At 38.5% G+C, this 27,720-nt stretch overlaps 1 protein-coding gene, 1 long non-coding RNA gene and 1 pseudogene across 5 annotated transcripts in view; 2 read left to right on the top strand and 1 right to left on the bottom strand.

The window, feature by feature from the left end:
• ILRUN (inflammation and lipid regulator with UBA-like and NBR1-like domains) overlaps positions 1 to 27,720 on the bottom strand; it is a 116,360-nt gene that overhangs the window by 18,328 nt on the left and 70,312 nt on the right. The window lies entirely within an intron of this gene.
• LOC118913270 (mitochondrial pyruvate carrier 2-like) lies at positions 2,698 to 4,273 on the top strand (annotated as a pseudogene).
• On the top strand, positions 4,285 to 26,156 carry LOC130681335 (uncharacterized). Its single transcript, XR_008994405.1, has 2 exons — positions 4,285 to 6,977; positions 21,657 to 26,156. It is a non-coding gene; the product is annotated as an uncharacterized LOC130681335 (long non-coding RNA).

Here is a 27,720-nt window from a genome sequence, read left to right as displayed (position 1 = left end):
TAAATAACTACTGAAAAGGTTGACAGGAAAAGGCAAATTCCATCAGTTAGCTACACAGAAATATAGATAATATTTAAGTCTAGAAAAAATATGTGCAAAGGCCTAGTGAAGGAAATTGAAGAAAATCCTCTAGTGCAGTGTTTATTCTCAAATTACAATTTGGATTCTGTATCTGAAGAACGGGATAGTGTCAGACAGCCACAAATACTCAATTTACATTTAGTGGTTTGGTAGCTGTATTAAGTAAGAACTTGGTTGTATCCAAATAGCTGATCCAGAACTGTACTAAGTGGAGGTACAGTGACATCTGCTGTTCACTCCTGGAATTACACTTCTTTTCATCTCTTGGGACGACAACATGAAAGCCCCTAGCAACACTAGCGTGACCCAAAGGATTGGGCATCCATCCATCCATTCCAGACACACTTATTCTTAAAGCAAATGTAAATCCCATTTAACTAGTACCATAAAAGTTCAGCCTGCTGATTTAACATTGTAAGCCAGGATATGCAGCAGCATGCCCCTTAACTTAAAACCTGAGACAGTGCCGGGAATAGTGGGTCAGAGGACTTTCATTCAAGGCTGTAAGTCAATCTCATAAGCCAGTATTGATGTTGGCCTTCAAGAGCAATTCAATGACAGGCAGCCTGAGGGAGATTCACTCCAAGGTCTCCTATCCTAATTTTCTAACCAAAGGCAACATTCACTACTGTTCATTCTTCCCCAGTGGATAAGCCCTGTCTTGCAGTACATTAATCCCTACTTCTTGTCCTCCAACTATCTGTTTTCCAAAGTCCTTTTGAAAGTCCATGATATGTTTGGCATATTCAGTTACAGGTCATATGTTTCATTCTCTTAGTTTAGGTGACTATGTTTATGAGAAAGGAGTCTTCTGAAGGCTGTTATCAATATAGGAGACTAATGTCATTTCCTTCTGGCTTTGAGAACTAAAGCTTCTTTAAAGTAACTCACTGGGCCTTATATTTAAGCCACTGCACTCTCTTCCCCTTGGCTATTTTTAGGTACTCTTCACAGATTCTACATAGTGGCTGCAAAAGAAAGGTCATTTAAGAAACCACTAATTTATAAACACCAACAATAAACACTCCAGTTCTGATCCTCTTAAGTTATTACTACAATGAGTCATTATAAACATCAAAACATGCCTTCTACATAGTATAATCTGAGCTATCTAGGTATTACCTCTAGACCTCACATTCAGAATGTGCTCATCCCATGTATAGTGTATGTATGTTCTAAGCAAACAAAAAAGATAATAAAGATGGGTCCAATAAGCTTGTTTCAGGGAGGTGACCATTTCCAGTTCTTGTCAGAATGCTTTGATTACTGAGATAAGAACCGCCAGCCAGTTATTTCACTATCTGCGGCGACAAAATCATAAATGCAAGGAATCTTAGAGGTCATCTAATAGAACTAATTTTTCTTTCTAGATAAAGGATCTGAGGTCTAGATGTAGAATAGGCTCACATCAGACTTCAAGTAAGAAGTCAGCTTACATGATACCTGAGAAGTCACAGCTCTTAGTATATAGCTTTTTAAACTTACACTTGTGTCTCTCTAATAGTAACTTGGGAACCCAAATACTTAGAGAACTAAAACAATAGTAAGTCAGTCCATTTCCCAGGATATAGTATGTTTTCCCACAGACATAGGATCTTTAGCACCAAAATCAAGAATAGGCCAATAGGATATCCTAGAAAAGGAGTCAAGAAAGTAGAACCAAGTGCCAAGCCTACACAGAGTTTATGTAATCGAATGGAGAAATTAACTTTAGAATGTCTTGCTTTCAGGTGATTTTTTAAAAGCACCGGAGCTAGAACTTTGGAGGTAAAAGGTACTATAAATATTATTTCCTTCAACTTGTCCCTTCTACTTGTAATGCCTTTAATAATAAGTATAAACTTCTTTTTATAAAAAAGTATAATAAATTACTAAAGAGAGAATGCAACCTTCTTATTTCTTAAGTTTAGACTATCAGAAGCGTAGAGTAAAATGAAAATATTTTACTTGGAACATAAGTCCATAACCTTAATGAACCATCCAGAAACACAAAGACATCTCAGATTATGTAAGAATGTTAAAACATTTGCATATATCTAAAAGCTAGCATCACAGATCAAATCACATCATAATAAACATAAACTGCCAGCATCCACGATTTGTCCACTAAAACAGAATTGTTAAGAATCACTATAATACTCGAACAGACTTTGTTCTTTCAGTACCAAACCAGGGGATATGGAATACAATACATGTACAGCATGGGTACATACATACTGAGTTGAATAAGTAAATGGGTAAATGGGTGGTGGGAACAAGGTTTCTCATTGCCAAAGAATAATGTTACAAATAAGAAAGAATGGAAGACATTCCAAAATGAGTGCCTGTGGTAGTGCTTTAAAGTCAAAAGCATCAATATAAACTCATGTTTATCTTATATAAATACAGATGAAGCAACACAGAAGTAATTATAGATATGTTTGTATACAAAAGTTAGTAAGCATATACCTAGTTTTGTCTGCTTAAAGGGCCTAAAAGTAATGACACCCCAGTAATAATGAACATACCCAGTGCTCAGTGGTTTCTAAATACCATTCTCTAGGCTGCGGCAGGCTGTGTGCGGGAAGGGCACCCAGGGGAGAGGAGGACGCAGGGCGCTGTGGCAGGGAAAAGTGACAAGCTGCCCTTTGTTGTCTGCCAGGAGCGCAGGCCACCTACCACTGGGTCCTCGATAAGGTGGAGCTGCCTGAGAAATTGAGGCCATTGTACAACCACCCGGCAGGTCTCAAAACAGTTTTTTTCTGGGCTCCAATTATGAAATGGGGGTTGGTGTGTGCTGGCTTGGCGGGTATGGCTAGACCTGTGGAAAAGCTCAGCACGGCTCAGCCCACTGTGTTAATGGCTACAGGGTTTATCTGGTCAAGATACTCGCTTGTATTATTCCCCCAAACTGGAGTCTGCTGTTAATTTCTTTGTCAGGGGAGCAGGAGCCTCTCAGCTCTTCCATATTTGGAGATACAACCAAGAGCTAAAGGCTAAAGCAAACAAATAAGAGTGCTGACCACTGAACAGTCTAGATGTGGACACAGCCACTGTGACCTGGTTTGATTTATTATTTGATTCTGATAAGGTGATACTAACAGCTAATGCTTGGAAGGCATATGAAAACTCTAACTGTACCTAAGGAGCTGGTATTTGATTCAACAGAAAATAAAGCAAACTTTTAATAATGTCTCTTTACATATGACTGAAGGAACTTATCTACGGACACTAGTCACATTTTTCTACTGCTTGCCCATAATAAATCACACTTGCTCATAAAAAAAAAATACCATTCTCTAAAAGAACAAGGGGTCCTTAGAGAAATGGCTGATTCTAGGGCTACAGCATGGAAAACACCAGATGAGCCTGGAACATCTTGTAATACCAGAAGGTAAGGAAGTCATCAAAAAAACAACAGGATAGGGTATGTCACAGGGATACAGGAGCCGCTTGCAAGAGTAACCTCTGGCTGAAGCTGGAATAATAAATAAAATAACAAAATTAATTATGTAGTACTAGATTATAACTCAAAGTATAAAATAAATATATATGAGTCCTTTGTGATATAAATAAATGACTGAATAAATGGGGGAGAAGAGACAAACTTACTTAAAGAAGAATTACAAATAATATATGTAGATACTCCCCCTTCCAAGAGGTAGAGCTTAATTCTACTTATCTCCCAACCCACCTTGAGGGTGAGCTAAACTTAGTGATTTGCTTCCAAAGAACAGAGAGTAAGGAAAAAGAAAAACAGTAACTTTATAGTGGAGAAAATGACAACCAAATTCCTTAATCAAGCAATCAAGGTTAACATCACCAGTGATGTTATGTGAAGATCTGTTACCCCTGAATGGGCACTTCACCTCTGTAGTGTTCTTCCCCAAACCCGTAACTTCGCTCTAATCATAAGGAAAACATCAGACAAGCTCAGCTAGGGGGACATTATAAAGGATACTTGCTGGTATTCCTTCCTAAAAACTCTCAGGGGTCATGAAAAACATGGAAGACTGAAAAACTGTCACAGACCAGAGAAGACTGAAGACATGACAACTAAGTATAATGTGGAACCCTAAACTGGATTATGGAACAGAAAGAGATCATGAGTAGAAAAACTGATGAAATCTAAATAGTCTGGAGTTTAGTTATAGTAATTTACCTATGTTGATATCTTTGTTCTAACAAGTGAGCCATGGTTATAGAAGTTGATGAAAATGGGGAAAATTGGGTATATGGGAACTCTATCATCTTTGAAACTTTACTGTAAATCTAAAATCATTCCAAAGTCTACTAAGAGAAATTCACATAGCATTAGAAAATCGTTTCAGACATTATGAAGTAAAGTTGCAACAGAGCCAATATAAACCATTCTCTCTGCAGTGAACTGATACAAAGGAGACTGCTTTGATCCAGGAGCCGGGAGAGAGCAAGGTTGTAGGCAAGGTAGGGAGGAGGGGCCCATCATGCGCTCAACTTCTTCACAGGCTTCAAAAAGACCACCTTATCAACTGGACACCGGAGTAACTCCTATATGCAGAGATCTATGTGTAAGAGAGATCTCTCTCTTGTACAGTGCAACCCCTTCTCAGTAGAGCAGTAAAGGCCAGTTAATAGTCTTCAAATTGGGGGAAAGTAATGACTGCACAAATGGCCAATCATCTTGATGTGGATGTTGGGATGAGACTGCCTAACTAATTCCAGAGCCTGCCTTGGGCCTGCACAGGATGCAAACAGAAACCACTCAAAAGCAAGCAAAAACTGCCGCATCAATAGGTTCCATTTGGTCTGGAACTTGACAAGGGAAAAGGCCAGTGGGTTAGGGAAAGCACCACTTTAAAAAATCCAGTTTATAAGGATACCTCAAAGTGGTTCACACTGTGGCCAGGACTGAAATCTTGTAGGCTTCTGATCTTCAGAGCCACACTGGGCTCATCCCCAAGAGTTGTTAAGACAGGAATGCCACAGCACCAGGAGACAGTCTGGCTTTAGTCAGCACATACATGGAAGACTGCCATGGAGGTTGCTTCTAGGTTTTGAGGTTGTGGATTCAAATCCTTCCTGAACTCAATTCATCTTCAAAGCAAACAGGAACCTCAAATTTCCCCTGAGGATTAAGAAACAACTTGGGTCTAGAGAGGTAAACAGGCTACAAGCTCTGGTCTCACATTTCATCTCTGTGGAAAAGCTGGGTATGCACTGCCTAGGTTCAGTAAGAAAGGCTTGAAAGGACAGAGTTTGAGCACAGACAGTCTAGTGACTGAAACATGCCCTGACAGTAAGAGGTGCAAAGGTCAGTACTGAGCAGGTCCTGATGTACCTGTATCTATCTCTTGGAACTACCAAGGCAGCAGCATTTGTGTACCACTGTGGAAAGAAGGCACTTCCAATTGTCTTTGCACTAATCTGTCTAGACTCAACTTCCAGTCCATATTTCCACATTACATATTCAACACAGTAGCTTTGCTCCCATGACACATGCCTGGGCACTCAGATACTTCCACTATGTCTATCAACGTACCACCTACCTCAGCACCTAAGTGGGAACAAAGTAGAGCCAGACTCTAGTTCATCAGCTCCTCAGAGGACAACTCCTGATTTCTGGGGCCCTTATCTACAGCAGCATGATTGCTGAGGCACTGCCTCTACTCAAACTCTACTTCCCTACCATTCTTACTCCTCAGCACATCTTGCCACAAATATGCATTAGAAACTTGTTCTTAGTTTCAGGATTATTCTCAGGTTATTTCCTTTGAAAATGCAAATGCACTCAAAGGACTGTATTATGCTACCTTAACCTCATTATCAAATCAACCGACAGGCACAAGTGCACATAAGGAGAAGAAAAAAACCTAAAAAAGAGCCCTGAAAGCCTGGGTGAGAAGAGACAGTGAAAGGTCCTCAGTGCCGGGAATAGGGAGAGGTGCTCAGAAAGAGAAGGTGAAATGACACCAATGAGACTATTCCTACTTCACAATTTTCTCAAATCATGCCCTGTTTAAAAATTTGTGGCTTTTACCTTAAATTGGGAGAGAGAGAGATCGGTGGGGAAGTATAGTGATCATTTTTTAAATCACGTATTTTCCTTCAAGACTTAGGAAACAAGAATCCTTACTTCTGAAATCCAGTAATCAGTGCCACGGAACTTTTGAAAGAGTAAAAACTTGTCTGAGACAAAAGCTGGAAGTCAGGAATGGAAAAAAAAAAACTCTGCCATTAATTGGACTGGGAGGATAGACACAGATTAAAGCAGGTGTAAAGTAAATAAGAAACATATTTCCCAAGGTCATGTAGCAGCTGTAAAATGCTCTCACAGACCCCAATATGCTTTGCTGTCGTCATCTATTACTAAGGACACCCATCTGCTAAACTGACCTTGCCTCACGACAGCATCCAAACATTAATAAACCCTCCATTCTAATCCTGCCTCAGAAACAGCAGCCAATCCAAAACTGAAACCCACATACCTTACCGCCTCCTCAGAACCCTTCAGCAGGAACCCAAACCTAACAAAAGGTGCTTCCCTCCTCCCTCTTCTTGTGAGGCATTCCAGTTTCCCAGGAGTGCCTTCCCTCACTGTATTATGTCAATAAACATTTTGTCAGACGCCAGGCTTGTTCTGGATGATCTCTGAAGCTGGGTGCCTTCCTCTCTTCCTCCTCTGAACCTCAACTCCTAGGTGGAGATTCCACCCTTTCCTGCCAGTCTTCCCTTCTTGTACAGACTACCTTCCCTTGAAGGGGGCTCAGCTGGCCCAGCCATCAACTGACAACATAAGGAAAGAAGAATGCATTTGTTGAACGATAAGGCGGTCAGGAGAAAGAGAAAAAGAGCATCCTCAAGAATAAAAGAAAACCAGACAATTGTTTCCAGGAAAACAGTGACATCAGTTGGGTCCTGTGCAGCTAAGACATGAGGTTAAGTTGAGAACTGAGAGAACAAAGCACTGGCTGTAGCATCATAAAGGTCACTGGTGTTTTAAAAAGAGCAGTTGCAGTGGAGTGGTGGGGACAAAGACCAGAAAGCCAAATTTTATACTACTAATTGATTTACCTAATTCAACTTAAGCACCTTGTTTAAAAAAAAAAGCCATTCCTCTTGGAACACATGCTTCTGAAGTGAAGTTTAATTTAGAACTCTGATACCTTTCCACAGAATTACCATGTATGTTTTGAATACTTAAAAGTATGACAGTAAGACATAAGCCCCATTTGTCTTTTTTTGCAAACTCAAACCTATCTTTGACATAATCATGGACAAAAGGTGTAAAATAGCATTACTGATGGTAGTTATCCTTGGTAAAAGCTTTCCCATTCTAGAGATCTCTGATAATACACTACATTAACTCTGTTCTCCCTTCCCCCTCCTCCTAAAAGAGGATGGGCTTTGTTTCTGGCTTCAGGGAAGCCTCTTCCAGTCAACATCACATCCTAGTTGGACCAATGCAAGAACTAGTGAAACAAAACAGTAACCCCTCCCCATAACATTCTCTCCATAGAGAATTACATTACAGACATCACAGTGACATGTCAGAGTCAAAGAGCAGCAAAACAGAACTTCCTAAATGTTTCTTCATTCTCTCCCCACCCTCCTCCTCCCACTGCCCTTTTCACTTTCTTCTTAATTTCTTTGATCTTACAGACCTTTCCCAAGCACCTTTTCACCTTCATTTCCACTGAAGGCTCTTAACAGGCCAAAGTATTTTCCTGGCTCAAATCTGGGCACAGAACTTTGGAGAAATGAATGATTATTCATCCCTAGACTAAAGTAAATGTAGCAACATACATACACAGGGAATTTTAGGGCTCATTCATGGCCATATGGACTTCTCAATCCTACAAAACGCAGTCAACCACTATACTCACATCTGAGGGACAGAGCATCTAGAGATGTCCTCCTGGGTCTCTCAGTCTGGGCCATGAGAGTCTGCTACCTCTCTCTCTTCCAGAGGATGAGTGGGTGCAGATATTCCTAAAAGTACTTTCAACTCCAATCCATCCTCCACTCTTTCTTACACAGAACCCTTATTCACGCCAAACTGCGTAAGTCTCAACAGGAGTTCATGCTTATTTGCTGCAATCTGGAAATGCAGTACCTTCTCCCTGTCATCAATCTGAATCTATATTTAGTTAAAATACTACATATTTAGGAAAGCCCTTCCAGGCCATTTGACACAGAAAGCTAATATTTCCTAATTTTTATTACTGAAGAGAAACATTTTAATAACCATTTTTTAAGACTTCATTTTTAGAGCAGTTTTAGGTTCATAGCAAAACTGAGAAGATACATATACCCTCTGCCTCCACATATGACAACCTCCTCCACTATCAACATCCCACACCAAAGTGGCATATTTGTTATAATCAATGAGCCTACACAGACACATTATTATGACCCAAACTGCTAGTTTACATTAGGTTCACTCTTGGTGTTTATATTCTATGGGTTTTGATAAATGTATAATGACACATATCCACCACTATAGTATTATACAGAATGGTTTCACTGATCTAAAAATTCTCTCTGTGCTGCCTATTCTTCCTTCCCTCCCCTCAGCCTCTAGCAACCACTGATCTTTTCTGTCACAACAGTTTTGCCTTTTCCAGAAAGTCAGAGTTGGAATCATACAGTATGTAGCCTTTCAGATTGGCTTCTTTCACTTAGTAATATGCATTTAAGATTTATCCCTCTGTCTTTTCTTGGCTTGATGGCTCATTTCTTTTTAGTGCTGGATAGTATTCCATTGTCTGGATGTACCACTATTTATTTATCCATTGACCTACTCATGGACATCTTGGTTGCTTTCAAGTTTTGGCAATAATGGTAAAACAGCTGTAAGAGTATTTTCATTTTGTAAGAAATTGCCAAAATGTCTTCCAAAGTAACTGTATTAGTTTGCACTCCACCAGCAAAAACTGAGAGTTCCTGTGGTTTCACATCCTTAGTGGCATTTGGTGTTATCAGTATTCTGTACCTTGTGGATTAGGTGGATTTTAGCAACTCATTTTAATTTGAAATTCTCTAATGACATATGATGTTGAACATCCTTTCATAGGCTTGTCATCTGTGTATCTTTGGTGTGATGTCCTTTCAATTCTTTTGCTTATTTTTTTTTTTTTAGATAATTATTTTTTATTGAAGGGTGGTTGACACACAGTATTACATTAGTTTCAAGTGTACAACACAGTGATAAAACATTTATATACATAATTCTAGGTTCCAGCTATCACCCTACCAAGCTGTTACAATATCTTGACTGTATTCCTTATGCTATACATTACATCCCGGTTACTTATTTATTTTACCATTGGAAGTCTGTCCTTTTTTTTTTTTTTTTCTGTGAGGGGATCTCTCATATTTATTGATCAAATGGTTGTTAACGACAATAAAATTCTGTATAGGGGAGTCAATGCTCAATGCACAATCATTAATCCACCCCAAGCCTAATTTTCGTCAGTCTCCAATCTTCTGAGGCATAACAAACAAGTTCTTACATGGAGAACAAATTCTTACATAATGAATAAGTTACATAGTGAACAGTACAAGGGCAGTCATCACAGAAACTTACGGTTTTGCTCATGCATTATGAACTATAAACAGTCAGTTCAAATATGAATACTCATTTGGTTTTTATACTTGATTTATATGTGGATACCACATTTCTCTCTTTATTATTATTATTTTTAATAAAATGCTGAAGTGGAAGGTAGATACAAGATAAAGGTAGAAAACATAGTTTAGTGTTGTAAGAGAGCAAATGTAGATGATCAGGTGTGTGCCTGTAGACTATGTGTTAATCCAAGCTAGACCAGGGCAATAAAACATCCACGTATGCAGAAGATTTCTCTCAGAACGGGGGGGGGGGGGGTGAGGTTCTAAGCCTCACCTCTGTTGATCCCCAATTTCTCACCTGATGGCCCCCCTGCGACTGTGCCTGTCTTAGGTTGTTCCTCCCTTGAGGAATCTTACCCGTCTCTGGCTAACCAGTCATCTTCCGGGGCCATACAGGGAAATGTAAAGTTGGTAAGTGAGAGAGAAGCCTTACTGTTTGAAAAGGTTAGCTTTTTACTTCTTTGCATATTTATGCCCTGTGGCTTCTATGCCCAGCATTTGTCTTGAGGTATCTTTACCACTTGGAAGAATTATGATACTCGGTAAATTTGATATGAGGCACGAATTCTATTTAAGGGTTGTAATTAGGAAGGAAGAAGAAAAGCTATAGAAGTAGCAGGTGGCAGAAAACATGGGAAGATTGATTATTTCTTTGACATATCTTCTTGTAGAGTAACTTCAGCATGCATAGGTTTTAAGCTACTACTTAAATTGCGCACACACATTAACATAATAGGAGTATAGTTACATAACCAAAGCATATCTGTAATTACCAGCCATCTCCAGTGAAACCAAGAAAACCAGTTAGGCACCTTAGGCATTTGTGAAAACTTATCTATGATATGGTGGATATTGTCCAACTGAACTTGAACAGTCTGAGAGAAATCAGACAAATTAAAACAACCCATTCCTGGGGAATGTTCACATCCCTTATGTTCTTTTAACAGTAAATAGTCTGTAGTTGTAAGACTTTGGAGCGCTACAATTTGCACTTCTCCTAATTCTTGTTTGAGTTCCAACAGTATAGATCCAGTCAAATTTGTTGTTTTACTGTATGCACAGGCCAGCTTAGATGTCTCCTTCATTCCCATGGCAAGTCCAGGAGCTGGTGGGATGAGTGCATCTACAGCTGTAGCAGTGCGTGGATCTTTGTTGGGGTTTTTTGATGATCATTTTCTGGCATGAGTCTTCCAGAGAGTGCAGATGTTGGAAGTTCTCTTTCATATCGTATCTTAGTTCATTTTCGGGGTAGCCCAATTAGGCTTTGATCTTCTGTATAAACGCAAACAGACCCTTTGCCTACACTTGTATATGCCCTTTATACCCTTGTGAGAACTCATTGGAGGTTACCACACAGGAACTGCCCTTTTTTTTTTTTTTTGCTTTGTTTTTGGTATCACTAATCTACACTTACATGACGAATATTATGTTTACTAGGCTCTCCCCTATACCAGGTCTCCCCTATAAACCCCTCTACAGTCACTGTCCATCAGCATAGCAAAATGTTGTAGAATCACTACTTGCCTATTCTGTGTTGTACAGCCCTCCCTTTTCTCCTACACCCCCATGCATGTTAATCTTAATACCCCCCTGCTTCTCCCCCCCGCCCCTTATCCCTCCCTACCCACCTATCCTCCCCAGTCCCTTTCCCTTTGGTACCTGTTAGTCCATTCTTGAGTTCTGTGATTCTGCTGCTGTTTTGTTCCTTCAGTTTTTCCTTTGTTCTTATATTCCACAGATAAGTGAAATCATTTGGTATTTCTCTTTCTCCGCTTGGCTTGTTTCACTGAGCATAATACCCTCCAGCTCCATCCATGTTGCTGCAAATGATTGGATTTGCCCTTTTCTTATGGCTGAGTAGTATTCCATTGTGTATATGTACCACATCTTCTTTATCCATTCATCTATCGATGGACATTTAGGTTGCTTCCAATTCTTGGCTATTGTAAATAGTGCTGCGATAAACATAGGGGTGCACTGATCTTTCTCATACTTGATTGCTGCATTCTTAGGGTAAATTCCTAGGAGTGCAATTCCTGGGTCAAATGGTAAGTCTGTTTTGAGCATTTTCATGTACCTCCATACTGCTTTCCACAATGGTTGAACTAACTTACATTCCCACCAGCAGTGTAGGAGGGTTCCCCTTTCTCCACAGCCTCGCCAACATTTGTTGTTGTTTGTCTTTTGGATGGCAGCCATCCTTACTGGTGTGAGGTGATACCTCATTGTAGTTTTAATTTGCATTTCTCTGATAATTAGCGATGTGGAGCATCTTTTCATGTGTCTGTTGGCCATCTGTATTTCTTTTTTGGAGAACTGTCTGTTCAGTTCCTCTGCCCATTTTTTAATTGGGTTATTTGTTTTTTGTTTGTTGAGGCGTGTGAGCTCTTTATATATTCTGGACGTCAAGCCTTTATCGGATGTGTCATTTTCAAATATATTCTCCCATACTGTAGGGATCCTTTTTGTTCTATTGATGGTGTCTTTTGCTGTACAGAAGCTTTTCAGCTTAATATAGTCCCACTTACTCATTTTTGCTGTTGTTTTCCTTGCCCGGGGAGATATGTTCAAGAAGAGGTCACTCATGTTTATGTCTAAGAGGTTTTTGCCTATGTTTTCTTCCAAGAGTTTAATGGTTTCATGGCTTACATTCAGGTCTTTGATTCATTTTGAGTTTACTTTTGTATATGGGGTTAGACAATGGTCCAGTTTCATTCTCCTACATGTAGCTGTCCAGTTTTGCCAGCACCACCTGTTGAAGAGACTGTCATTTCGCCATTGTATGTCCATGGCTCCTTTATCCAATATTTATTGACCATATATGTTTGGGTTAATGTCTGGAGTCTCTAATCTGTTCCACTGGTCTGTGGCTCTGTTCTTGTGCCAGTACCAAATTGTCTTGATTATTATGGCTTTGTAGTAGAGCTTGAAGTTGGGGAGCGAGATCCCTCCCCCCCACTTTATTCTTCTTTCTCAGGATTGCTTTGGCTATTCGGGGTCTTTGCTGTTTCCATATGAATTTTTGAACTATTTGTTCCCGTTCGTTGAAGAATGTTGCTGGTAATTTGATAGGGATTGCATCAAATCTGTATATTGCTTTGGGCAGGATGGCCATTTTGACGATATTAATTCTTCCTAGCCATGAGCATGGGATGAGTTTCCATCTGTTAGTGTCCCCTTTAATTTCTCTTAAGAGTGACTTGTAGTTTTCAGAGTATAAGTCTTTCACTTCTTTGGTTAGGTTTATTCCTAGGTATTTTATTTTTTTTGATGCAATTGTGAATGGAGTTGTTTTCCTGATTTCTCTTTCTGTTGGTTCATTGTTAGTATATAGGAAAGCCACAGATTTCTGTGTGTTGATTTTGTATCCTGCAACTTTGCTGTATTCCGATATCAGTTCTAGTAGTTTTGGGGTGGAGTCTTTAGGGTTTTTTATGTACAGTATCATGTCATCTGCAAATAATGACAGTTTAACTTCTTCTTTACCAATCTGGATTCCTTGTATTTCTTTGTTTTGTCTGATTGCTGTGGCTAGGACCTCCAGTACTACGTTAAATAACAGTGGAGAGAGTGGGCATCCCTGTCTAGTTCCTGATCTCAGAGGAAATGCTTTCAGCTTCTCGCTGTTCAATATAATGTTGGCTGTGGGTTTATCATAGATGGCCTTTATTATGTTGAGGTACTTGCCCTCTATTCCCATTTTGCTGAGAGTTTTTATCATGAATGGATGTTGAACTTTGTCAAATGCTTTTTCAGCATCTGTGGAGATGATCATGTGGTTTTTGGCTTTCTTTTTGTTGATGTGGTGGATGATGTTGATGGACTTTCGAATGTTGTACCATCCTTGCATCCCTGGGATGAATCCCACTTGGTCATGGTGTATGATCCTTTTGATGTATTTTTGAATTCGGTTTGCTAATATTTTGTTGAGTGTTTTTGCATGTACGTTCATCAGGGATATTGGTCTGTAGTTTTCTTTTTTGGTGGGGTCTTTGCCTGGTTTTGGTATTCGGGTGATGTTAGCTTCATAGAATGAGTTTGGGAGTATCCCCTCCTCCTCTATTTTTTGGAAAACTTTAAGGAGAATGGGTATTATGTCTTCCCTGTATGTCTGATAAAATTCCGAGGTAAATCCATCTGGCCCGGGGGTTTTGTTCTTTGGTAGTTTTTTGATTACCGCTTCAATTTCGTTGCTGGTAATTGGTCTGTTTAGATTTTCTGTTTCTTTCTGGGTCAATCTTGGAAGGTTGTGTTTTTCTAGGAAGTTGTTCATTTCTCCTAGGTTTCTCAGCTTGTTAGCATATAGGTTTTCATAGTATTCTCTAATAATTCTTTGTATTTCTGTGGGGTCCGTCGTGATTTTTCCTTTCTCGTTTCTGATACTGTTGATTTGTGTTGACTCTCTTTTCTTCTTAATAAGTCTGGCTAGAGGCTTATCTATTTTGTTTATTTTCTCAAAGAACCAGCTCTTGGTTTCGTTCCTTTTTGCTATTGTTTTATTCTTCTCAATTTTATTTATTTCTTCTCTGATCTTTATTATGTCCCTCCTTCTGCTGACCTTAGGCCTCACCTGTTCTTCTTTTTCCAATTTCGATAATTGTGACATTAGACCATTCATTTGGGATTGCTCTTCCTTTTTTAAATATGCTTGGATTGCTATATACTTTCCTCTTAAGACTGCTTTTGCTGGGTCCCACAGAAGTTGGGGCTTAGTATTGTTGTTGTCATTTGTTTCCATATATTGCTGGATCTCCATTTTGATTTGGTCATTGATCCATTGATTATTTAGGAGCATGTTGTTAAGCCTCCATGTGTTTGTGAGCCTCTTTGCTTTCTTTGTACAGTTTATTTCTAGTTTTATGCCTTTGTGGTCTGAAAAGTTGGTTGGTAGGATTTCAATCTTTTGGAATTTTCTGAGGCTCTTTTTGTGGCCTAGTATGTGATCTATTCTGGAGAATGTTCCATGTGCACTTGAGAAGAATGTATATCCTGTTGCTTTTGGATGTAGAGTTCTATAGATGTCTATTAGGTCCATCTCCTCTACTGTGTTGTTCAGTGCTTCCGTGTCCTTACTTATTTTCTGCCCAGTGGATCTATCCTTTGGGGTGAGTGTTGTGTTGAAGTCCCCTAGAATGAATGCATTGCAGTCTATATCCCCCTTTAGTTCTGTTAGTATTTGTTTCACATATGCTGGGGCTCCTGTGTTGGGTGCATATATATTTAGAATGGTTATATCCTCTTGTTTGACTGAGCCCTTTATCATTATGTAGTGTCCTTCTTTATCTCTTGTTACTTTCTTTGTTTTGAAGTCTATTTTGTCTGATATTAGTACTGCAACCCCTGCTTTCTTCTCACTGTTGTTTGCTTGAAATATGTTTTTCCATCCCTTGACTTTTAGTCTGTACATGTCTTTGGGTTTGAGGTGAGTTTCTTGTAAGCAGCATATAGATGGGTCTTGCTTTTTTATCCATTCTGTTACTCTGTGTCTTTTGATTGGTGCATTCAACCCATTAACATTTAGGGTGACTATTGAAAGATATGTACTTATTGCCATTGCAGGCTTTAAATTCGTGGTTACCAAAGGTTCAAGGTTAGCCTCTTTAGTATCTTACTGCCTAACTTAGCTCGCTTATTGAGCTGTTATATACACTGTCTGGAGATTCTTTTCTTCTCTCCCTTCTTGTTCCTCCTCCTCGATTCTTCATATGTTGGGTGTGTTGTGCTGTGCTCTTTCTAGGAGTGCTCCCATCTAGAGCAGTCCCTGTAAGATGTTCTGTAGAGGTGGTTTGTGGAAAGCAAATTCCCTCAGCTTTTGTTTGTCTGGGAATTGTTTAATCCCACCGTCATATTTGAATGATAGTCGTGCTGGATACAGTATCCTTGGTTCAAGGCCCTTCTGTTTCATTGTATTAAATATATCATGCCATTCTCTTCTGGCCTGTAGGGTTTCTGTTGAGAAATCTGATGTTAGCCTGATGGGTTTCCCTTTATAGGTGACCTTTTTCTCTCTAGCTGCCTTTAACACTCTTTCCTTGTCCTTGATCTTTGCCATTTTAATTATTATGTGTCTTGGTGTTGTCCTTCTTGGATCCTTTCTGTTGGGGGTTCTGTGTATTTCCGTGGTCTGTTCGATTATTTCCTCCCCCAGTGTGGGGAAGTTTTCAGCAATTATTTCTTCTAAGATACTTTCCATCTCTTTTCCTCTCTCTTCTTCTTCTGGGACCCCTATAATACGGATATTGTTCCTTTTGGATTGGTCACACAGTTCTCTTAATATTGTTTCATTCCTGGAGATCCTTTTGTCTCTCTCTCTGTCAGCTTCTATGCGTTCCTGTTCTCTGATTTCAATTCCATCAATGGCCTCTTGCATCCTATCCATTCTGCTTATAAACCCTTCCAGAGTTTGTTTCATTTCTGCGATCTCCTTTCTGGCATCTGTATATCTCCCTCCGGACTTCATCCCATTTCTCTTGCGTATTTCTCTGCATCTCTGTCAGCATGTTTATGATTCTTATTTTGAATTCTTTTTCAGGAAGACTGGTTAGGTCTGTCTCCTTCTCTGGTGTTGTCTCTGTGATCTTTGTCTGCCTGTAGCTTTGCCTTTTCATGGTGATAGGAATAGTCTGCAGAGCTGGCACGAGTGACGGCTGGAAGGACTTCCTTTCTTGTTGGTTTGTGGCCCTTCTCTCCTGGGAGAACAGCGACCTCTAGTGGCTTGTGCTGCGCAGCTGCGCACAGACAGGGTTTCTGCTTCCTGCCCGGCTGCTATGGAGTTAATCTCTGCTGTTGCTGTGGGCGTGGCCTGGCTCGGGCAGCTGCTCCAAAGTGGTGGAGTCGCGTTGGAGCAGGAGCGGCTGGGAGGCTATTTATCTCCGTAAGGGGCCTCCCTGCTCCCTGCAGTCCAGGGGTTAGGGTGCCCAGAGATCCCTGGATTCCCTACCTCTGGATTAAGTGTCCCACCCTGCCCCTTTAAGACTTCCAAAAAGCACCCACCAAAACAAAACAACGACCACCAAAAAAAAAAAAAAAAAAAAATTTAAATTAAAAAAAAAAAATTTTTTTTTAATTAGAAAAAAAAGGTGGTCGCTCGTTTTTCTTTATTCTCTGGTGCCAGCCTCAGGCCTCTGCTCACCGGTCTTGCTGCCCTGTTTCCCTAGTATTGGGGTCCCTATCCCTTTAAGGCTTCCAAAAAGCACTCGCGAAAACAAAACAGCAAAAAAGCAAAAAAAAAAAAATGGTCGCGCGCTTTTCTTATGTCCTCCGGCACCCGGCCTCCAGTGCCCGCTCACTGTTCTTGCTGCCCTGTTTTCCTAGTATCCAGGGCCCTGCACTCTGGCCCGGATGGCTGGGGCTGGGTGTTCGGCAGCCCTGTGCTCCGTCTCCCTCCCGCTCTGCCTATTCTTCTCCCGCCGGGAGCTGGGGGGAGGGGCGCTCGGCTCCCGCGGGGCCGGGGCTTGTATCTTACCCCCTTCGCGAGGTGCTGGGTTCTCTCAGGTGCGGATGTGGTCTGGATATTGTCCTGTGTCCTCTGGTCTTTATTCTAGGAAGGGTTGTCTTTGTTATATTTTCATAGATATATGTTGTTTTGGGAGGAGATTTCCGCTGCTCTACTCACGCCGCCATCTTCCGCCCCTCTTCTTTTTTGCTTATTTTTTAATTGAATTGTTGCTTTCTTACTAAGTTCTAAGAGCTTTTTGTAAATTTTAGGTAAGTCCTTACGTATTAGATGTGTCTCCTGCTAATGTTTTCTCTCAGTCTGTGCCTTCTCACTCTCCTGACACCATCTTTCACAGAGCAAGTTTTTAATTTTAATGAGGTCCAGTTTATCAATTATTTTTTCACAGACTATGCCTTTGGTGTTGCATGTAAACAGTCATTGTCATACCCAAGGTCATCTAGATTTTCTCCTATTGCATCTTACATTTAGGCTTATGATCCATTTTGAACTAATTTTTGTGAAGGATGTAAGGGCTACATATAGACTCCTTTTTCTGCATAGAGATGTCTAGCTATTTCAGCACCATGTGTTGAAAAGACTATCTTTTCTCCAGGGTATTGTCTTTTCTCTTTTGTCAAAGACAAGCTGACAATATTTGTGTCAAGTCTACTTCTGGGCTCTCTATCATGTTCCATTGATCTATTTGTTTATTCTTTCACAAGTACCACATTGTCTGGGTTACTGCAGCTTTATATTAAGTCTTGAAGTTGGGAAGTGTCAGTTCTCCTGACACTTTGTTCTCCTACACTGAGGTGGCTATTCTGGGTCTTTTGCTTCTCTACATAAAATTTAGAATCCATTTGTTGATATCCACATCAAGACTTGCTGGGATTCTGACTGGGATTGTGCTGAATCTATAAATGAAGCTGGGAAGAACTAATATCTTGACAATATTGAGCCTTCCTATCCATGAATATGGAGTATCTCTTTACTTATTATATAGTTCTTTGATTTCTTTCATAGAGTTTGTTTTTCCTCATATAGATCTTTTTAATATTTTTATAATTTGTACTTACATATTTTTTAGGGGCATGCTAACATAAACAGTAATGTGTTTTTAATTTCAAATTCAACTTGTTCATTGCTGGTGTATAGGAAGGTGATTGACTTCTGTATATTAACTTTGTATTCTGCAACCTTGTTATAATTGCTTATTAGTTCCAAGAGTTTTTGTCAATTTTTTCAGATTTTCTACATAGATAATCACTGCATCTGCAAAAAAGCAGTTTTATTTCTTCCTTCCCAATCTATATACATTCTATTTCCCTTAATTGTCTTAACTGCATTAGCCAATACAATGTTGAAAAGCAGTAGCCTTTTCCTTGCCTTATTTCTAATCTTAGCAGGAAAGTTTCTAATTTCTCACCATTAAGTATATTAGCAGAGGGGTTTTTGTAGATGTCCTTGATCATGTACAGAAAGTTCCCCTCTATTCCTAGTTTGCTGAGAATTTAATCATGAATGGATGCTGGATTTTGACAAATGGTTTTTCTGAATCCCTTGATTTATCTTAGCCTGATGATGCGTTGGATTACATCAATTGATTACTGAATGTTAAATCAGCTGTGCATATCTGGTAAAAATTGCTCCTGGTGATGGTGTCTGCATTCTTTTTATATAGGATTTGATTTGCTAATAATTTGTTGAAGATTCTTGCATCTATATTCATGAGAGATAATGATCTACAGTCTTCTTTTCTTGCAATGTCTCTGTCTGGTTTATGTATTATGGTAATGCTGACCTCATAGAAGGAGTTATTAAGTTTTCCCTCTGCTTCTACCTTCCAGAGGAGATTCTAAAGAAGTGGTATAATTTCTTCCTTAAATATTTAGTAGAATTCAGTGACCTCATCTGAGCCCGGTGCTTTCTGCTTTGTAAGGTTATTAACTATTGATTCAATTTCTTTAACAGAGAGCAGTCTACTTATATTGTCTATTTCTTTTTGTGCAATCACTGGCAAATTATATATTTCAAGGAACTGGTCCATTATATATAGGTTATCAAATTTGTGGGCACAGAGTTGCTCATAATGTTCCTTTATGATCTTTTTAATGTCCACGGAATCTGGAGTGGAGTCCCACTTACTTTTCTGATGTTAGTAATTTGTGTCTTCTCCCTTTTTCTTAATCTGGCTAGAGGCTTACTGATTTAATTATCTTTTCAAAGGATCAGTTTTTGGTTTCCCCTATTGATCTTGGCTACAATTTCATTGATTCCTGCTCTAATTTTTACTATTCCTTTTCTATTGCTTACCTTGATTTAATTTACTCCTTTTTCTAGTTTCCTAAGGTAGAAGCTTAGATTACGGATTTTAGGTCTTTTATCTTTTCTAATATATGCATCCAATGCTCTCAATTTCCCTCTAAGCACTACTTTTGCTGCATTTCACAATTCTGAAACATGGTGTTTTCATTTAGTTTAAATTATTTAAAAATATCTCCTGAGATTTCTTCTTTGACCCATGTGTTAATTAGAAGTGTGTTATTTAATCTCCAAGTATTTGGAGAGTACTATCTTTCTGTTGTTGACTTCTAGTTTAATTCCACTGTGGTCTAAAAGGATGCATTGTATTAGTTCTACTCTTTCAAATTTGTTAAGGTGGTTTATGGCTCAGAATGTGGTCTACCCCAGTGAATGTTGCATCTGAGCTTGAGAAAAATGCAAATTCTGCAGTTTGTAGATGTCAGTTATATCTAGTAGATTAATATTGGTGTTGGGAGTTCAACTATATCCTTAATGGTTTTCTGCCTGCTCAAGCAGTCCATTTCTGATGGAGGGGTGTTGAAGTCTCCAAGTATAAGAGTGGATTCATCTTGCTCTCCTTACAGTTCTATCAATTTTTGACTCACATAGTTCGATGTTAGGTGCATGCACATTACAGATTGTTTTAGCTTCTTGGAGTAAATAACTCCTTTATCTTTATGTAATACCCTTCTTTATCCCTGATAACCTTCTTTGGTCTGGAGCCTGATGTCTGAAATTAATACAGCGACTCCTCCTTTCTTTGGATTGGTGTTAGCATGGTATATCTTTCCCCATCTCTTAATTCTTAATGAGTATGTATCTTTATATTAGAAGCAGATTTCTTGTAAACAACATACAGTTGTTTTAATTAGTGTGTTTAGACCACTGTAATTCTCAAATTTATTGGTCTCTTTCAATTGGTATATTTAGACTACTGAGCTTTAAAATTATTGATATAGCTAGATTAATATCTACCATGTTTGTTACTGTTTTCTATTTGTTGCCTTTGTTGCTTGTTCCTATTTTTGTCTTCCACTATTTTTCTGCCTTTTGTGGTTTTAACTGAGCATCTTATGATTCCATTTTCTCTCCTTAGCATATCAATCATGCCTATTTTTTTTAGTGTAGTCAGTTTGAATTGTACATTTACATTTAATCCAAGTTAACTTTGAAATGACACTATAACACTTCTTATAATAGCAAAATATTCCTAATTCCTCCTTCCTGTCCCTTGTATCACTGCTGTCATACATTTCACTTATACATAAGCATATGTATTTATACACACACACACTGAACACACTGTTTCTTTATTTTTAACAAATTGTCTGTTAGCTCAGTTAAGAAATATAACAATTTTAACTTTACCTTCAATTAATTCACTATTATGCTTTCTTTCTTTATATAGATCCAAGTTTCTGATCTATAGCATTTTCCTTCTCTCTAAAGAAATGCCTTTAATATTACTTCCAAGCAAAGAGGTACAAACTTCCAATTATAAAGTCAGTCAGTCACAGGGAGAACAAGTACAGCATGAGGAATATAGTAATAGTTTTATATGGGACAGATGGTAACTACACTTACCATAGTAAATATTTTGAATTGTATATAAATTGTCAAATCACTATGTTGTACACCTGAAATTGATATAATATTGTATGTCAACCACAATTCAATTTTTAAAAATTTAATTTAAAAGTATTACTTCCAAGAAGGTCTACTGGCAACAAGTTCTCTGAATTCTGGGTTTGTCTGAGAAAGTATTTCTCCTCAACTTTTGAAGGATAACTTTGCAGGGTACAGAATCCTAAGTTGGTGGGGTTTTTTTCTCTCAACATTAAAAATATTTCACTTCACTTTTTTCTAGTTTGCATGGTTTTGATAAGTCATATATAATTCTTATCTTTAACTCCTCTACTGGTATGCTGGTTTATTTCCTCTGGCTTCTTTCAAGATATTTTATGTTTTGACTTTCCACAGCATGAAAATGATATGCTTGTGGTTTGGGGGGCATTTTATCCTGCTTGGTGTTCTCTTAGTTTCCTAGATCTGTGGTTTGGTATCTGACATTAATTTGGGGAAATCCCTATCATTATTGTTTCAAATATTACTTCTGTTTCTTTCTTTCATTTCCTTCTGGTAGTCCAAGCATGTGTACGATATGCCTTTTATACCTGTCCCACAGTTCTTGGATATTCTGTTACACTTATTATTCTCAGTCTTTTTTCTCTTTGTTTTTCAGTTGTGAAAGTTTTTTCTGGACATATACTCAAGCTCAGAAATTCTTTCTTCATCTGTGTCCAGTCTACTAAGGAGCCCACTAACGGCATTCTTCATTTGTTAGACTTCTTGTTCTTCCTTGGAATTTGAATCTCTGCTGATATTGCTCAATTATTCTTACATGTTGCCTATTTTCCCATTAAAGCTCTTAGTATATTAATCACAGATTTAAAAAAGTCCTGGTATGATAATTCTAGCACTCCTGCCATGTCTAATTCTGGTTCTGATGATGTTAGTGTCTTTAAACTGTGTTTTTTGCTTTTAGTATGTATGCCTTGCAAATTTTTATTGAATTTTTTTATTGTACATGATATACTATGTAAGGGGAACTGCAGAAAAGAGCCCTTAGTAATGTAGTGGGAAGGTGTAGAGGGACATGAAGCATTTCAAATGTCCTATGATTAGGTCTCGGTCTTTTGGTAAGATTGTGCCCCTGGATTGTGAACTTCACCAGTGCTTTTCAGGTTTCCCTCCCTTTTGATGGGATTAGGTTGGCTAAGGGCTGGAGCTGAGTGTTTCCTTTCCCCCACATGGTAGGCTAGAGCCTGCTAAAGTTGGCTACATTCCTTCCCCCTGGTCAGTTAGTCTCTGATAAGACCACAGCAGGTTAGAGTGTGGTAAAAAAATTTCTCCCAGGGGCAGGCCTTATGAAGAACAGAATGTTCTGGCTTATTTCAAAGCAGTTACTCTTTCCCTTCTACCAGGAGCATTAGAGGATTTTCCCTCAGTATGCACTGTGAGAATTTGGGAGAGATCCTTGACGTAAAGCTCACAAGTATGTGGGCACTCCTAGAGTTTTTATCTCTTAGACTTATCCACACTGAGTCTCCAGCAACTTGTCAATTATAGTTGCAGTTTTCTACCCCAATACTGGTTCCTACACAGATTTCTACTCTGGTAAATTGTGATTCTCTGTATAATTTTCAGTGTCCATTAAGCTGCAAATTTTTCTGCCACACAAATCTTCAACACCTTTCTGGTTTTATGACCTTGAATCTGATTCCGCCCTCAAGATCCCATCAGGACTCCAAAGAAACAGATCACTGGGATATCTGAGGTAGGAAAACCTTTACTCATTTTATATTTTCTTAGTAAAGGCTGCTTAACAGGTGAGGAGGGATTATTGAACAAGGTCTCACAAAATAGTCAGACCTTTTAATAACAGCAACAATAAGAATGTTAATAATAATAATGATAGCATCAAACACTTATTCAGTGCTTTCCATGCCAGATGCAGCTCCAGAAACTTTTACATGTATTAACTACTATAATTCCCTCAAAATCCTATGAGGTAGGTACTTAAAAAATATATTCATGAATAAACTGAGTCACTATAAGATAAAATAATTTCCTGAAGATTACACTGTTAATCATAACATTGACTAGCAGTCAAACTTAAGAGCTCATGATGCTAAGCTATTGTTCTTCTTTAATAGAAAAGAATATTTAAGAATTTAACTATAAGTGACCCAAGTAAGTTATGGTTCATTCATTCTTAGCTAGCAGCCCAGATTCTGTTTTTGAGATATCTACCCAATATATTTTATTATTTGACCACAATTTACATACATACCTTGCCTCATCTCAGCAAAAACAATTATAGTCCCACAGAGACAGAAAGCACATTACTGGTTAGTAGCAGTTATAAGACTAGGGAATGACTGGTTAATGGGTATGGAGTTTCCTTTTGGGATGATAAAGATGTGTTAGAATTAAACAAATGACAGTTACACAATACTGTGAATGTACTAAATGCCACTGAGTTGTACACTTTAAAATGGTTAGTTTATTATGTGAATTTTACCTCAATTAAAAAAAAGAATGATCTACAATATGTTTGTTAATAGTAATCATGGAGCAGTATACAACTACTAAAAAGTATTTATGAAATATTTTAGAAGTATTTAATGACAAGAAGAAAAGAGTCTAAAATAGTATAAAGTAGAAAAAGTAGGTTATATAACTTATGTAGCACACCAAATCTGAAAAACAAATTTTTTTGCTTTTAATATTTGGATTCATGCACTAACAGTTTTTATCTGGATAGTAAAATAAATGGTTTCTTTTTATATTTTCTGTATTTACTATGTTATGTATTTCTTTTATTATGAAAACAAATACATTTTTAAAAGAATTTAGTCACAAATAGCTAATAAATTTAACAATGTAATTGATTTAAAAGTCCTCAAATACAAAAACAGAAAAACAAATATAAAGATCAAACTAAATTCAAAGCTATTAATTATATTAAATATGAGTAGTCTAAACACACCTATTGGAAGACAGAGATTGTCAGAATGGAGGAACGTTTTGCCTAAATACATGCTAGAGTGTCTATACTAGTATCAAAGTAGACTTCAAAGAAAGAAAATTACCAGGGTAAAAAAGAGACATTACACAATACATATGCTCTTTAAATATACATGAAATATTCACCAAGACAGATAGTATCTCCTGGGTCATAAACACCTTAACAAATTGAAAAGAACTGAATTCATACAAACTGTTTTCTGACCATAATGGTATTACACTAGAAATGTTTAAACAAGGTAACAGGAAAACCACCAAACACTTTAAAATTTAACGACACAATTCTATATGATCTAAGGATTAAGGAAGAAGTCTCAAGGGAAATTGGAAAATATTTTGAACTGAATGGAAATTAAAACATAGTCTTTTAAAATTCCTGGTATGCAGCTAAAAGTAGTGCTTAGAGGAAAATGTATAGTTGCTATAGTATAAGTGTGTGTGTCCCCCACCAAAATTCTTACATTGAAATCTAATCCTCAGTGTGATTATATTGGAGATGGGCATTTAATGGGAGATGATTAGGTCATGATGGTAGAGCCCTCATGAATGGGGTTACTGTTTTTATAAAGAAAGACCCCAGAATCAGCAAAATAAAAACACAACCTAAACTACAGAAGAACATATTTGTAAATGATTTATCGGATAAGGGGTTAACATCTAAAATATATAAAGAACTCATACGCCTCAACACCAAAATTAACCCCCAAATAACCCAACAGAAAAATGGGCAGAGGACCTAAATAGACATTTTTGCAAAGAAGTACAGATGGCCAACAGGCACATGAAAAGATGTTCCACACTGCTAATCATCAAGGAAATGCAAAACAAAACTGCACTGAGATATCACCTCACACCAGTTAGAATGGCCACTATTCAAAAGACAAGAAGTAATAAGTGTTGGATAGGACGTGGAGAAATGGGAACCCTCCTACATTGTTGGCAGTAATGTAAATTGGTTGCAGCCACTAGGGAAAGCAATATGGAGGTTACTCAAAAAACTAAAAATAGAAATATATGACCCAGTAACTCCACTCCTGGGAATTTATCTGAAGAAACCAAAAATTCTAATTCAAAAATATATAAGCACCCCTATGTTTATTGCTGCATCATTTACAACAGCCAAGTTACAGAAGCAACCTAAGTGCCCATCAACAGACTATCAGATAAAGAACATGTGGTAAATATACACAATGGAATATTAGTGGTAAATATACACAATGGAATATTATATATTCACCAAAAAAGAAACAAAAACAAATCCTGCCATTGTCACAACATGGATGGACATATAGGGTATTATGCTAAGTGAAATAACCCAGGCAGAGAAAGACAAATACCTTATGATTTCACTTACATGTGGAATCAAAATACAAAACAAAACAAAATAGGCAGTAGACTCATAGACACTGAGAAGTGACTGGTCATTACCATGGGGAAGTAGTTGGGGTGGGTGGGTAAAATAGATGAAGGGGATAAAGAGGCACAAAAATCTAAATTATAATACAAATTAGTTACAGGGATGAAAGTACAACACAGAGAATATAGCCAATAGTTCTGCAACATTTTTCTGTGTCGACAGATAATGACCCTAGTTGGGGTGAGGATTTAATAATGTGTTAATAACTGTTGTCACTATGTTATATACTTGAAACCAATATAATATTGCATATTAACTGCAGTTCAATAAAAAAAATAAGAAGGACACCACAGAACTCCCTTCCCCCTTCCCATATGTAAAGGCACAGTGAGAGGACAACCATCTATGAAGTAGGAAGGAGGCCCTCACAAGACACCTAATCTGCTGAAGTCTTGATCTTAGATTTTCCAAAACTGTGAGAAATAAATTTCTGTTGTTTATAGGTGACTTAATTTGTAACAGTTTGTTACAGCAGCGCAAATGGACTACTAAAAAAATAGTTATCAAACACCTACATTATAAAAGAAGAGCCTCAAATCTATCTCAGCTTCCATCTTAAGAAACTAGAAGAATAAAACAAACCCAAGTAATGAAGAAGGAGGGAAATAATAAAAGAGCAGAATGTAACTGGAAAAAGGAAAAAAAAATTCAATGAAAGAAAAGTTGGTTCTCTGACAAGACCAGTAAAATTAAGAAATCAAGACAACTAAAAAAAAAAAAAAGAAATACAACATATCAAGAATAAAAGAGAGGATTAAAGATGGCAGTATGAGAGGTGGGACAGAAACCTCCTCTCAAAACCCCATATAATATGAAAATATAGCAAATACATCAAATCCTGAAAGAGCAAAGGAAAGAAGGCTGCAGCAGACTGTCTACACCTGGGAAAACCAGCGGACCTCAAAGTAAGGGGTGAAGAGCCAAAGCCATGACCCAGAAGGATCCAAGCCCTTTCCCCACCCCAGCTCACCAGAGGAAGGAAGAGAAATGGAGCAGGGAGAAGGTGGAAGCCTAGGACTGCTGAACACCCAGCCCTGGAGATCTGTTCTGGGAGCATGAACCTACATTACATGGTGCCCTGGAGATTAGTGGGGTTGGGAAGCTAACACAGGCAGAATACTTGGAGAGACTTGAGATTCCAGCCACTGGTGGAAAACAGGTATCCACATATGGCCACTCTGGAACAAAAGAAAGGCGGGCAGTCTGAGAGACTTCCTAACAGAGAGAGGGCTGCTAAAGGGGCAAGGACTGCACAGAGCTTGCTGCTCAGGAGAAAGGAAGGTGCACAAAATTGTCTGGGCACACAATGACAAGCAGGTTTGGAACTTTCAGGAGCTTCAGACACTCCATCCCCCTGGCTGGCTACACAGCGACCAGGCCCCACACCATGATATGCAGCATGCTGTGCCTTCCTTCTGGCCAACACTGGCTTGCAAACCAGCTGCTCCCACCATTGCACCAGGCCAGCCAGAGGGCGGCCCACCTACGGCAGCTACAAGTGCAAAGCATCGAGACTTCTCCCTGCCCCCTTGCCCCTCTTCCCTGGCAGTGGAGACAGGCCCTGCAGCTGGGAAGCAGGAAAGAGCTCTTTCCTCCCGAAAGGCACCAACGCCACTCGCCTGCAACCTCTGCCATCACTCCAGGGGATGAGCAGCTCCAAAGAGTAGAGATTCTAGGTACTAAGGGGTGCCACCTACAAATATGAAATGTCAAAGGAATCTGGTTCAAACCAAAATCCCACAAACACCAGAAAGAGGGCCAAGTGAAATTGAACTCATTAGTCTTCCTGAAAGAGAGTTGTAAATACAAATCATAGACATGCTCATGAGCTACAGAAAAATATTCAAGAACTCAGGGAAGAATTCAGGAATGAGATACAAGTGTTCAAGAGTACAGAATCTGAAACAAAACATACAATGGAGGAATTTAAAAGCAGATTCGAAGAAATAGAGGAGACAGTAAATGAAACAAATTAGAGAAGAGGAATACAAAGAAGCTAAGGCACGGAGAGAAAAAAGGATCTCTAAGAATGAAAGACTATTGAGAGAACTGTGTGACCAATTCAAACGAAACAATATTCCCATTATAGGGAAACCAGAAAAAGAAGAAGAGAGAAAAGGGATAGAGAGTGTCTTTAATGAGGTAACTGCTGAAAAATTCCCCAGTTTGGGGAAGGAAATAGTCTCTCAGGCCATGGAGGTGCACAGATTACCCAACACAAGGGACCCAAGGAAGACAACACCAAACATGTAATAATTAAAATGGCAAAGATCAAGGATAAAGACAGAGTATTACAAGC

This window comes from Manis pentadactyla, chromosome 16 (genome assembly GCF_030020395.1).
Source record: "Manis pentadactyla isolate mManPen7 chromosome 16, mManPen7.hap1, whole genome shotgun sequence".
Taxonomy (NCBI): Eukaryota; Metazoa; Chordata; class Mammalia; order Pholidota; family Manidae; genus Manis; species Manis pentadactyla.
Note: the sequence above shows the minus strand (reverse complement) of the source record. Positions and strands in the feature narration are given on the sequence as shown.